Source organism: Gopherus evgoodei, chromosome 8 (assembly GCF_007399415.2).
Source record: "Gopherus evgoodei ecotype Sinaloan lineage chromosome 8, rGopEvg1_v1.p, whole genome shotgun sequence".
Taxonomy (NCBI): Eukaryota; Metazoa; Chordata; order Testudines; family Testudinidae; genus Gopherus; species Gopherus evgoodei.
Window position 1 is genome coordinate 27,941,535 of NC_044329.1, and position 13,875 is coordinate 27,955,409.

The window sequence follows — 13,875 nt, forward strand, 5'->3', positions numbered from 1 at the left end:
CATCATTGAGATGGAATCTAACTAAATAGAACTCCATCTCAGACATCATCACATATTCAGGCTGCTTTGAACTTCAGAAACTGGTAAAAATATGCTGATAAGTTAAAAAGTTAATGATGGCTTATAGAAAGCTGAAGGGGGAAATATATACATCAGATGTGCAATACACCAAAATAGTTTCAAGATGCATTTGTGTGTGAGGATGCATATATGTAATATAAATTCTGGTTCTCCAAGAATATTGAGATCTCAGTCTTGCTGATCTTCCTCCTTGATTTCCACCAGAAACCACTAACCTTTGTTTATTACATCATACTTATTTCCCAGTAGCCCTTTGTCATATCACAGATGATTATGATGATTGTCAGAGGAAGAAATAGCTGGACATCCTTAGTAGTAATAAATGTGAGAAAAGAAATGCAGAAGATACATAGGCACAAGATTGTTTCTATGTTTTCCATCAGGTGCCAAAGTTATTCTTCATTAAGGGGAGGGTCTTATAAATATTAACAATCAGTTTATTTTGCCTTGATATATTCTCATGTCTGTGCACTACAGCCTGCCCTCCTTTTGCAGGTCACTGAACTCAGTATATTAAAGACTAAGGATAAAATCTTGGCCCCATTGAAATCGATAGCTGGGGCTAGAATTCCACCCTAAAGGCCTAATCCTGCTCCCACTACAGTCAATGGTGAATAATGCCATTCACTTCACTGGGAGCAGTGTAAGGCCCTCAGAACTGATCCAAAGCTCACTGAAGTCAGTGGGAGTATTTCCATTCATTTCCGTAAGCTCAGGATCAGGCATTGAGGACTCCAGGTTTTGACCCTATGCTTGTAGATGCGTTAAAATATAGAACCAGTTGTGTTCTTGGTTACAGTTGTGACCACAAGCTAACCCCACTAAAGGTCTAGCAGAGTAAAATGTGGCTCACCATCTTGCTAAGTCACTTTAAATGATAGTTAGAATTTCACCTTATCTGCAGTCCTTTGTTTATATGACTATCATGACCACCTTCAATACCTAGGCAACTTTTGATGTGAACTTGCTCATTCACATCCCAAATGCACTGATGTATATGTTTGCTTTTCTTTTGTGTGCCATAGTGATCTAACAGACTAAGCCTCTGTGTGAAATGATTGGGTACATTGATTTAGTATGGCAAATCTTAACCATTAGTCCATCAAATTCTGTTTCTTCTGCAATGGGCCAGCCTCTGATGTTTCAGAGGAATGTGAAACATCCATGATGGTCACATAGGCCCCAGTTCCACAAAGTACTTAAGCAAGTGCCTAACTTTAAGCATGTAATTAGGTCCTCTGAAATCAATGGGATTTGGGAATACCTGGCTAAATCAGGGCCATACCCAACTGTGTGTTGCTGTATATTGGTAATTCCTTTTCTGAAACCTGAAGTGATCAATTTATGCCTTGAAATGAGTTTTTATTAACAGAATTTTAGCTTCTACACTTACATATATTATTGACTACAAAATTATCCTGGCCTTTAAAAAGTAAGTAAATAAATAATCCAGCTATACTTCCCTATATACCACAAAAGAGAATTTATGTATGTTACTACTCTACTCTTTGAGTTTGCTGGAGAGAGATTATTATAAAATAATCCAAAACAGGAAAAAAAATTGTTTATATCTAATATAAGAAGCATCTATTGCCTTATGAAGAAATTGTACATCATAACTTATACTGATGGCTCCCAGTTTTAATGTGTTCCCCAGCATATATAGCGTTGGTTTCTGAGCTTAAATAGAATTTACTGGCAGTAGGTCAACTTGTGACAGAGAATAACAAGTAGTAATGCTGTACTCATTTTGACTTCTGTCAAGGAAGACTGGATATGGGCTGTTAAACTTGTGACCTCAAAATCTCATACAGACCAATGCTTGTAGAGGAAAATCTTCATAATTTTGCTTTTATATTTATCTGACAATGAATAAACAATGATGATCTGTGTAAGTGAATGTCAGGAAATTCCACCATCTATGTTGGATATATTATTCGGCCAGAACTTCAGTTTGTGTGAATTAGCATATTTCCACTTGTGCCAGTGAAGCTATTCCAATATACACTAAATGAATATCTGGACTGTCATTTTCAGTAGGTTACTGTAAAGTAGACATATGTAATGCTTTACAGAATGTCCCTATGCCAAAGCCAAGAGTCCTAATTTTAATAATCAGGAGTCCTGATTTTACTAAAAGCAAAGTGGCCTAGTAGACAGAGCAGGGAATAGAGATTCCAGGTATCTTTGGATGAGTTACTTCACTGTCTTTTACCTCCACTTCCCATGTGTAAAATGGATTAATTATACTGACTTCCTTTGTAATGTGCTTGGAGATCTAGGGATGAAAAATGCTATATAAGAGTTGGGTATTATTATTATTTTACCATGATGGACCAATTTTTTTAAGAAGCTAGCTGGACTAATGCCGTGATATGACTAAGGTGTATTTCTGTATAAGTGCTCTGCAGATTGCTGTTGGCTTGAGGCTGGAAAAGATACCACATTGATTTGGTTTTAAAGGATTTTGTAAGCAAATGTATACAAAGTACTTAAGGTCCCTGGGAGCATAGTGTTCAACAAAAATCCACAAAAGATCCTGCTGATGTTGCAAAGCACAATCAGCATAAACTATACACAGTAAATGAAATATTACAATATAATATTGTGATTAATACTAACAAAAACATCAGGTCTTGCCTCCGTTAACCACATTGGTCATTAAAATGTAAACACTGATTATAAGCTACATCATTGCTTATTATGCTGGGAAGAAGTTCAAGTGAGGATGAGTCAAGCCATTTCAAACTTCAGCCACTGATAGCCTGTGAAGTCTTTGGGCATTTCACTCCTCTCTCTCTTACACTCTCTCTCTGAACCAAGTCTGTGTGCTATATTGTGGTTTAGGGCCTGATCCCGTGACGTTAAGAGCTCCCTCACTTCCCATTGACTTAAATAAGAGCACTCCAGGCATTCACAGTTAGTGTTCAGCAAAATGTTCTCATTTCTGAGATAAAGTCCTATCTGGCATCTTTTGAATGGTATTTTTTTAACAGTAAATTCAAGAGACATTGTATCAAGCTCCTAATATTTTAAAGAACTAAAAATAAACTGGGTCTGAACAGCAGTGATTTGAGGATGCCATGTAATTTTAGGTATGCATACCCCTTTTGAAGACAGTAATCTATGAGCCGTATAAAACAAAAACAAACAGGAAAAAGCTGCCCATGTCCTAATGCCCTGTATTTCTCCATATTTCTCTCTTTCTCTCTCTATCATAGGTTTTTGAATAGTGTCTGTTACTTTAGGATCTGATCTTCAACTCTGATCTTCTTGTCTTCTGTATTACATATAAAGCGGTAAGTGATTTTTTTTGCCCACTGACTGATTTTTGTTTTGTTTTTGTATGATGGATTTATACTTTAAGAAGATATTTCTGGAAACAAAAGGTGAAATCAGCCTTAACAAAGTAAATGGCAATACTCATATTTGTTCAATGGGTTCAGAATTTCAGTCATGATGTCTTGGAATTCGTAGACTAGCACAATTTGGCAAATGAAGTAAATGAGTCACAACTAAGATTTTCAAAAATGACTAGTGACTTTTTTGGTTGCTCAGCTGGAGGTGTGTTTAAAAAAACCCTGATTTTCAGAAAGTGGTGAGTACCCCTTCCCTGAAAATCAAACCTCTTCAAGGTGTCTGAAGTCAAGCACCTAAATACTGAGGCATCACAAGTCACTTTTGAAAACCTTGGCTTGTGCATCAAACTAGAATCAAACATTGTGGGCATCCATTTCTGAAATGCACAGAAACCTAGATATGGATTCATTTGTCACAGTCACTGGTGACAATTTAAGAAATGGATTAATCACTGAGTAAAACTTATTTCTATCTGACACTAGCGCCCTACTTTTTTACCTAATACCGCTTGTGATAATCACAGGCAAATCCTAGCTTGGTGTGTGGTGTATGATGGATTTATACTTTAAGAAGATATCTCTGGAAACGTAAGGTGGTTTGTTTGTTGTTTTTTTTTTTGTGTGCTTTGTAATAAACTCACTTTGCTCAAGTGTGATAAAATGAGTCATGCTAATAATTACAGTGGAATAACATCACACTTCTTTGTCTATTACTAATGCACCCACTGGACCTAAAAACTTGAATTTCAGTCCCTTTAAAAGCATTGACCTTGGCATCACCAAATCAGAAAAAAAGGATTAAAAGCTGTAGAACATGTAATTCTGATTTGTTTTCCAAGATATTTGTACTTAGAGGAGGGATCAGGTACTTCAGAATTGTCAAGACCATCAGGATAGGGAGAAATTAATTCTTGGAAAAGGTTTCTTAAAAGCATGAGAGTGATTTGTAGAACAAGAGTTTGCAGGCCTGCTTTACTTCAGCTCAATTGAACCATCTGTGTATGACAATGTATTGCTTTTGACAGAAAAATGAGTGCTGATAGAAATGTAAATATCAAAGAGGAGTTATAACAATTTGACATACTGTGCCTTATTTGGTGGGGTGTGTTTAGTGGGTAGACAGGAAGCCAGGATGCAGAGGGAAAATTGCTAGAGGTTTTTTGGCGTCCAAGAGCCTCTTTTATTTTCAGCAAGTATTGTATATGGAAAAGAGTCTTTCAGACTTCATGTCAACCTGAGACATACATATGTCCTTCCATTGATACTGAGCTACTTGTCCAAGGCTCAATTGTCTCAGGTTGACATGAAGTCTGAAAGACTTTTCCATATATAGGCAGTTTGTGTGTGTGTGCACGCGCGCACATATATTAAAAAAACTGCCTAAATATGGTTTTGAGTTCTAATATAATTATTTATGCTACATTGTATTGCACTCATGTTCCTGGTTTTTCTTTTTTGTGATCTGATCCCAGTTTTTAACTTGCAAATGTTTTCAATTGGAATTACTTATGTGAACATGGCTTGCTATTCCATCCTCTGCTAAGAAATCCTGCTTAGCTCATATGTGTACTTCCAAATGTACGGGGCAACAAAGTGTCAACTCACTTAACCCCAAGTGCTGTCATTACCCTTGTGTTGGGCTGCCAGTGGAGAAGAGACTAATTTTTATGCATGAATATGATCCTGCCATTGAAGATAGTGCCACAGGAAACTTTTTCTGCATTTCTGAGCCAGACTCAGAATTACTTTTCAGGTGGTATGGAAGATCATGATGCACAGGGATGAAATTCATGAGAAAGAGGCGGTGATGGTAGAGGTGACTATTACAGTAGGCATGAGCTCCTTCTCACTTGAGACTGCACAATAAGAAAAATAAAATCAATCTCTTCTACCTGGCCTGTAACATCAGTACGGAAAGTTCACTCTTCTTCCACATTGATCATTTCTGACATGCAGTTGGGCACCTTATCTGTACAAATCTCTCTGAAGTGTGCTACATTGGTCTCACCCCATTGTTAAAAAGCTAGCATGGTGCCTTTGAATTGGGATCTAAAAATCTGTCAAGAATACACTCCCCTCTGATTCTTTAATGTACTTTATGTGGATCCTGTTTCGTGGTGGCTAATGAGCTGTCCCACCAATGCACTGCAACGTTATCATCAGTCACTTCATAGTGCTTCTACATTCAAATTTTTTCTCTGAGAGACTGATAAGAGAGAGTGTCTGTATGAGTCCAGTGTGAAAGCTGTTCCCTACTTGAGCAGTCTTCAAAGCCCTGAGGAAGGTGCATAAGATTTCTATAAGACTACACTGAGCATGTTTAAGTTACACACAGTGTGTTCCCGTGTTTGCTTTTCAATTATTAAAAATTCATAAATGGCTTTGTAATGATCAGAAAGTCATTTGAACACAGAGGGTAGAAAGCCATCTGTTTACTACATGTTCTGTCTAACTGTTTTACATCTACCTAGCATTTATGAGATGTGAAAGGTAGTAAAATAATTTTTCATGTGGTCTCAGGCTGTGGCCCCACAAATCTTTGCAACGTTGTGAACCATCTAATATTGGCAATTGGAAAAACAAAAAAGTGAATCCTACAAGTTCTCCCTCTTGCAAAAGATTTCAGCCTGTTCTAGTGGAATGGACATGGGACTAAGTGCTAGGAACTCTGAATTGCTGTTTGGGTTCTGCCACTGATTCCTTACATTGCTTTTGGCAGGAGATTTAACCTCCCCATTCCAATTTCCCTCTGTCTAAAATGGGGATACCTCTTTCTTCATGGTGAGGTTGTGTGCACTAATTAAATAGTTATTTTATTGTCTTTTCAAAGATGTAAAGAGAGGTAGTAGAAGAAACTGTGTTAAGAGTGTCTTTCTATTACTATCTCTGGATGAGGATTTACCAAAGATGTTAGCTCAAGGACCAGATTGGGCCAGTGTTTCAAAAAATACTTAGTGCCCATATCTGCACATGCGTGCACACACGCGCACACAAACTTCCAGGTTCCACACTCAAACTGGTAGGTACATAACTTCCTAACTAGCAAATAGCCGTGTGCAAGTCTGGCAGGTGCAGTTAGGGAGGCCAAGTGACAGGGCTGCCCAGAGGATTCAGGGGGCCTGGGGCAAAGCAATTTCAGGGGCCCCTTCCATAAAAAATAAAAGTTGCAATTCTATAGAATACTATATTCTCATGGGGGCCCATGCGGGGCCTGAGGCAAATTGCCCCACGTACAGTACCTCCACCCCCTGGAAGTGCTGGAAAAAATAAACATTTAAAAACCTTCTGGATCTCAGCACAAACCTAGTTTTGAAAGAACTTCTTTTCAAGTCACCTTTACAAGGTATCACTGGTTCTCAGCATCAGCTAGTGCTAAAAGGCACTAAAGCTCATCAAAAGGGTTGGACAAATATTTTCCATCAAAACTTTTTTTGGATCAAAAACTAGGGGTTTTTAAAAAGCAGAAAAAAATCATGGACAATGTCTGCTTTCCTTCAAAATTTGTTGTGGTTTTTTTAATTGAAAAGCTGAAATTAGACTGCCAAAACCTGAACATGGTTTGGGGTTTCAGAAGTGTGTAGCCAAATATTTGCTGTTTCCTGTCTTTGTTTAAAGAAACAATAAAAAAAATTCTGCTTAAAATAATCCAAAACTTTTGAACCACCTCAGCTTGTGACCAGATGCCTGAGCTCATCCAGTCAGAGATTTTTCCAGGTTTCTGATACTCTGCTGGCTTCCTTGACTCATGTCTTTCTCCATAACTTTGGGTTCATTTAGCTTAGAACGTAAGGACATAAGAATGGCCATACTGGGTCAGACCAAAGGTCCATCCAGCCCAGTATCGTGTCTACTGACAGTGGCCAATGCCAAGTGCCCCAGAGGGAGTGAACCTAACAGGTAATGATCAAGTGATCTCTCTTCTGCCTTCCATCTCCACCCTCTGACAAACAGAGGCTAGGGACACCATTCCTTACCCATCCTGGCTAATAGCCATTAATGGACTTAACCTCCATGCGTTCATCTGTTTCCTAGAGACTGGCTCCATGGGGTCCCTCACACTCTGGAGACAGTTACTGTGGATTTGTCTTTAGTATAGCTTATGTACATACTCCACGAACTGAGCATTTGAGCTTGTTCCAGAGTCTGGGATGAGCCTATGTTGTGAAAACTGAAATGCTCAAAATAGCACATGCATGTGAATGGACACAGGGTGCTAAAATTAAATTAACCCAGGGGTTCTCAAATTGGGGGTCAGGACCCCTCAGGGGGTCACGAGGTTATTACTGAGGGTTGTGAGCTGTCAGCCTCCACTTCAAACCCCGCTTTGCCTCCAGCATTTATAAGAGTGTTTAAATATATTTTAAAAAGTGTTTTTAATTTGGGGGGGGTTGCACTCAGAGGTTTGCTATGTGAAAGGGGTCACCAGTACAAAAGTTTGAGAACCAATGAATTAATGCCTCTGGAGCCTCGGGGAATGCAGGGGAGGGGGGGTCTCTGTTGGTAGGGTTGGGAAGGAGGTAGGTGGTGTAGGATATTGTTCTTCTCATGTGATTCCCTCCCCCATGGCTCTCTTGGCCCAATCACTGTTAATCTAAAGTGGCTAATTTTAAATGAAGCTACTCGTCCCTGACATGAATCTCCCTGGCACTGAAATTAAATGTATACAAATTAAATGTATAATTTGGCATTTGAGAAGTGAAAGGGATAGTAGCTAAGGGAAAAGATAACAGCTTGGCTCTTTGTGTTAAATAGCCTCAAACTGCTGAATGAACTTTAGGGTAGGGAAGGCTGTGCCTCCCCAAACAGCGTGGCCCTGCCCCCTATCCAACCCCTAACCACTTCCTGTCCCCCGACAGCCCCCCTCAGACTCCCTGACCCATCCTGCTCCTTGTCCCCTCACCGCCCCCCTGAAACCCCTTCCCCAACCACCACCCCAGGACCCCACCCCCGACCAACCCCCATTCCCTGACTACCCCAACCCCTATCCCCCTGCCCAAATCCTGACAGACCGCTGGAATGCCCATGATCCAACCCCCGTCCCCTGACCACCTCCAGAACCTCTGACCCCTCCCTGTGCCCTGACTGTCCCTGGGACTCCCTGCCCCTTATCCAATCCCCTAGGCCCCCTGCCATGCTGCTTAGCGCCACCTCCCGCCTCTCCTGGAGCCTCAGCGCGCCACATCCAGGAGTGACCCTGGACAGCGCAGCAGCGGCCTGGCTCCAGCGGGGCCTGAGCTCCCGCTGGTCGTCCCAGAGCTCGCAGCCCTACCCCCTAACCAAGCAGGAGCAGCTCAGGCCCCGCTGGAACCATGCCTCTTTAGCTCTGTCCAGGGATGCTCCTGGGTTACCCTCAGAGCCTCTTCCCTCTCTCGAAGCCTCAGTGCACCGCATTCAGGAGCTACCCTGCCCCCTGGACAGCGCTGCAGTGGCATGGCTCCAGCAGGACCGAAGCTTGCAGCCCCGCCCCCTTACCATGCGGCTCTGAGTGGGAGGAGCTCAGGCACCGCTTTAGCTCTGTCCAGGGCCACTCCTGGACGCGGCGGGCTGAGGTGCCAGAGGATGGGGGAAGGTAGAAGTGAAGGCAGGGCCAGGGCTGGAGCATTCTCATAGGGGCCCCTGCGGGGCCTGGGGCAAATTGCCCCACTCTCTCGCACACCCCCTTGGGCGACCCTGACAAGTGAAACGATTTTGAAAATGTGGACTTTTATGTAAGCAAATTTACTAGGCTAACTGCTGGTCCTCATACAAATTATCAGTCTTTGTCACTTAAAACAAAGGTGTCTGTCTTTCCTAAAGCAAAATCCTGGGCACTTACGTTTGTAAAACTTTGTGCAACACAACACCCCCTGATGGAAATTTGAGAGCTGATGAATACTTGCAACTTCGGGTCTGCATGTTTCATGAACTCTTCAAAACTTCTTTACAAAGGAAAGTGCTGCAACTGCCCTTCAGGTTTGATTTATAGTGGGTTGGATGGCTTCTGAGGTATTTTATAAATGTTTTGGATATTTCAGTGGCATGTCAGATGGCATTGTCCCTATGTTGTATTCTACCTATAACCTCTACCCTATTAAACAGATTTATCTCCTATTATTCTTTGGTTGCAAAACTACTGTAACTAGAATAGTAATTGAGGGTCTGCTACTCACTGAGATGGCTGATCTTAAACTTAAATGACCCTAGCATGTATCCTTTCTCTCTTCTTCCAGCTATTTTCCTAAAGCCCAACTAATATTCTACCACTCAGATATTTTCTTCCTGTTCCATGACAGAGTTGTTTTTCAAGTGGCTTCTTAGAACAGATGTTTCCATGTGTTTATCCTATTCTCTACTCATGCTTTCCTCCCAAAAACCCCAGCAGATTGCATTGCTGCTGCTGTTTTAATCAGGGTGGTGGTGGCGGGGGAATAATGCCTGTATTGTCAGATTTATTCTCAAGCTGCTCCACAATCTCATATGTCATGTTCAACCTCATGCCAGAGCAGACTCCTACTGGGAGAACACTTCCTGAGCCTCCACTTTAAATTGTGAGGTACTAAGCATGCTGTAGAAGCTCTGGATGGGTAAACAAAAAGAGGGATTCCCAGTCTCTGTCATGCTATCTGGAGTGACCCACAAAGAAGTGCCAACCTCAGGGCACATAGGCACTGACTCCATTGGTTCTCCGGGGCTGGAGCACACGTGGGGGGGAAAAAAATAGTGAGCACTGAGCACCCACCAGCGGCCTTGCTGATCAGCTTTACCCCCTCTCTCCCCTTCAGTGGTAGGCAGGAGGTACGGGGGTGGAGGAGTGAGGGCAGAAAGGGGTGGAGTGGGGCCTCAGAGAAAGGGGTGGCGTGGAGGTGGAGCACCCCCTGGGAAACCAGAAAGTCAGCACGTCAGGAAAGACTGTCAAAAGCAGTCTGCCTGATTGGCCACTCTATTGATAGCTTGTTAGGGAATTATCATGGTCTTTTTATTTTGACTATAGAGAGAGTAGCTCTTTTAAATTCCCTCTTCTCAGCTTTGTCTTTACAAGCTACCGTTGTATACCAGTGGCCTGCTATTGATCGCCATCTGCTTGATGAATTGATAGCAGGAATGGCCAAGGTTTTTCCCCAACCCCCATTTGAGGTTGGCTAAAAGGTTTGACCCCTTTTTTTGGACCTTTGCAGATCTCTCTTCAGTTAATCATGTCTTTCTCATATCAAAATTGGATAGCTGCAATGCACAGTGTTTAAAGATGTCTTAAGAAATTTCACAGTGTATAATGTGGCTGGTGTCTGTTGTCTCATGGGGAGCACATTACAACTGTGCTTTGTGATATGTGATGGCTTCCAGTTTGTTTCTAAGTGTAATTCAGGATGCTATCTTTGACCCATAAAGGCCTACGTAGCTTAGGATTGGCCTTTTTTGAGACAGTACCTCTCCTTGTGCAACCATGGAGATGGGTTAACCTGTGCAGGAAAGAATGCCCCATCTAAAGGATGCGACTCCAGAGGTATCAAACTGCTCTATGGTCTATTATGTCCCTCACCCTGCATCCTATCATGCAGTAGGAGAAAAGAGGACATCCCAAACTGGCCTCACCTTAGGTTTTTTGGCTCCTTGTTTCTGTTGCTTCCTGATATGTTAAAGCTGTCTAGAGGTTGCTCTAACATAGCCCAAGGCAATTAATTGCCACATAGGCAGAGGTAGCAGGATCAAGGGATGGCAGTGATCTTTATGCTACTTCTGCACCTCTTCCTGACCTGTATTCTGTGCACTTCCCAGAATCAAGCTTTGTTTTGGTTTAGTTTTTAGTATGTTTCACTTAGAAACCAGCTATTAAGCCAGTGTCAAATAACATGCTCTGTCCCCTTGTCCACCTCACTGTTTTACAGTTAATACACTGAAGTTGCCAACATGTTGTTTGAATTTGTGTTGCTCCGTTCTACTTGCAGACCTAGTTCATAAATGTTGCATTCTGGTTGGTCAAGGCTACAGGATTGCCCTTAATTTGCTAAAATTAAAAGTTCCCTACCTTGAATTGCAGATGGTGGATATTTGATTTTAACTTATAAACAGTAGCTCTTGAACTGAAGATAGTGAGACTAAATTTATAAAAGTGCTGTTTACATGCTGTTGCAGATTTAAAAAATAAAAAATGTAAATAGATCGGCCACTAGGGATGCATTGAATATCTGTTCAAAGCCACACTTAAGCTGGAATTCCACCTTAAATTTTAATATTTAGTACATACAACTTGATGGGGGAAAAAAAAGTCAGATGGTTAGCCAAAGCTGCCGTTGATTCCATTTGATTTCAGTGAACTTTGGATCAAGTCCATTATCCCTTAGGAGTGTTCTTGTTCTCATTCCTTACTCTCACAGACTGTATTTTTTTAAAACTATCATATCTTTTTGTCACTATGAACAAAGTTAGCTTGAAAAAGTGAGCAATGAATATCATCATGGAGACTGACTTTTATCTTAACCTTCTAGGTCAACAGAATTTAAAAGAAAAGAGCATAAGATCTCTTCAGTCTTTCCAACATGTATGAATCTACTTTTAAAAAAAAAAAGGCAAGCACACACAAACTTTACAGAGGAAAAAGTAATTATTTCCAGAATAGATTTAATTACCAAGATGTTGTTATGGAAAATTGTAATATCAGACTTTAATTACAATTATTAAAACATGTTCTATCTGCAGTGTAGGTTTTGTTTTGGTTCTCCCACTCCCTTCCCCCCCTAATGTCATTATGACAAAATATTATGGAAAAAGTTATATCCTACTATGGCTTGTTTTGTGGTGTTACAATGTTGACAATTGGTATTGGTTCATATTACTAAAATGCAGCTGTAGTAAGTAATCAAATATAATACACATGACTGCATCTTTTATGGCTGCTTTCTCTATTCTGCTTCAAATTCTGCTGTGGCTGAATGCCATTTCCAGTTAATTGGTATTCAGCCAGATAATACAATTAGCGATTTGGTGCACCCCTGTTATATTATTTATATATGTATATTATTTCCAGTTGGATTCCACCATGCTGCAGAAAACTTGCAAAAAATGGAGAATGAGAAGCTTATCTGCTGAAATAAACTGTTACAGAGATGTAGTTTATCTCCAGTTCAGTTCGGTATGGCCTTGAAGCTTGTGAAGAGAACTCTATCCCAGCTGGAGCAATCTAATTCTGGTTTATGTTTAGTAATCAGTAGGATAAGACTAATGTACCAAGGTGAAATGCACGTACTGCTAACATTTGATACTAGGTCTCTAAATAATAGTGTATTACAGCAGTAGCGGTCTGAATATGTAAATATGCATTGTTAAGATATAATTGCATGTTTGTTTAGCCCTTTGGAAGGGGGGAAGTGTTCTGTCTATATATCTATGCATTCATACTATACTCATCATCACCGAAATAGTAAAATACTTAGTGTTCAGCTGCTCCAGTACTCAAACTCCCATGTAAAACTCTGGAAGAGAGATCTCTGTATTTTTACCAAGGAGCTTCAGAACACATATATCAAAAACAATTCTAATAATTTTGCTTTTTCTACTGACAAGTGGCGTATCGGTTCCATTCACTGTTCCTTATGTGACAATGTCATTTGATTACAGTTCATTATATTGAGGTTATCAGAATTAATTAGATGTCTGTGAAGCACTTTGTAGAAGTAAAGCACTATGCAAATGATTATTATTAGCAGTAGTAGTAAGGACTAAAGGATTAGTGTCAGGATAGTTGGGGGACTGGTGGAGACTGGGGAAGGAATGGGCGCAGGCTAGCACAGTCTATCAGAGCTACCAGGCACTTGGCAACTCTCCTGGCCAGGTAGTATGAGGGACTGCTTCCACTAGAAGCCTTTTATGCTTGCTTTGGAGTTTCCAAGTTAGGCCCTCGCTTGTAGTTTGTCAGGGTCCTGATTGATAGGCACATGCTAATCTTGGAATTCGCAGGGAGTTACTTCAGATGACTCACCAGTTTGGGGTCGGGGATGACTCATCAAAATTTGTTGCCAAATGGCCCAGATTTCGCCAGAGCTGCTCCTGTGGCACTCAGCTTGTGAGAACGCATAATTTAGTATCCAGTTTTTAGGTGAGAGGGAAACATGAAAGGGAAACCACTAGTGAGTGGGTAGCAAAAAAAAAGACAAAATGCATAAAATATGAAAAATACAGGAAGGGAGAAGAGTGATAAAACAGAATGCAAGCCAAAGAGGAGAGGAAGAGAAAGAAGTCAATATTAGTACAGTAATGTGGCACAAGATGTTTTGGTGATGTTGACTGACAGTCTTAGTCTGTGATATGGGACCATGCCCACACACAATACACTTGAAGATTGGGATTCATTAGTCTACTACTTAGAGCAGAGAATTAGGAGCCAGAATTGTTTTCATCTCTGATGCATCTTGCGGTGTGACCTTGAACTTAGCATTAAAATCTCTGTTTTGTCTGAAAAATG

General features: G+C 40.9%; 1 protein-coding gene across 1 annotated transcript in view; it reads left to right on the forward strand.

Moving 5' to 3' along the window:
* The window catches only part of TENM2 (teneurin transmembrane protein 2), a 1,578,682-nt gene that overhangs the window by 95,787 nt on the left and 1,469,020 nt on the right, over nucleotides 1-13,875 (forward strand). The window contains exon 2 of the mRNA XM_030572355.1: nucleotides 3,303-3,380. The gene's annotated coding sequence lies outside the window, so the exon portion shown is untranslated. The remainder of the gene's footprint in view (nucleotides 1-3,302; nucleotides 3,381-13,875) is intronic.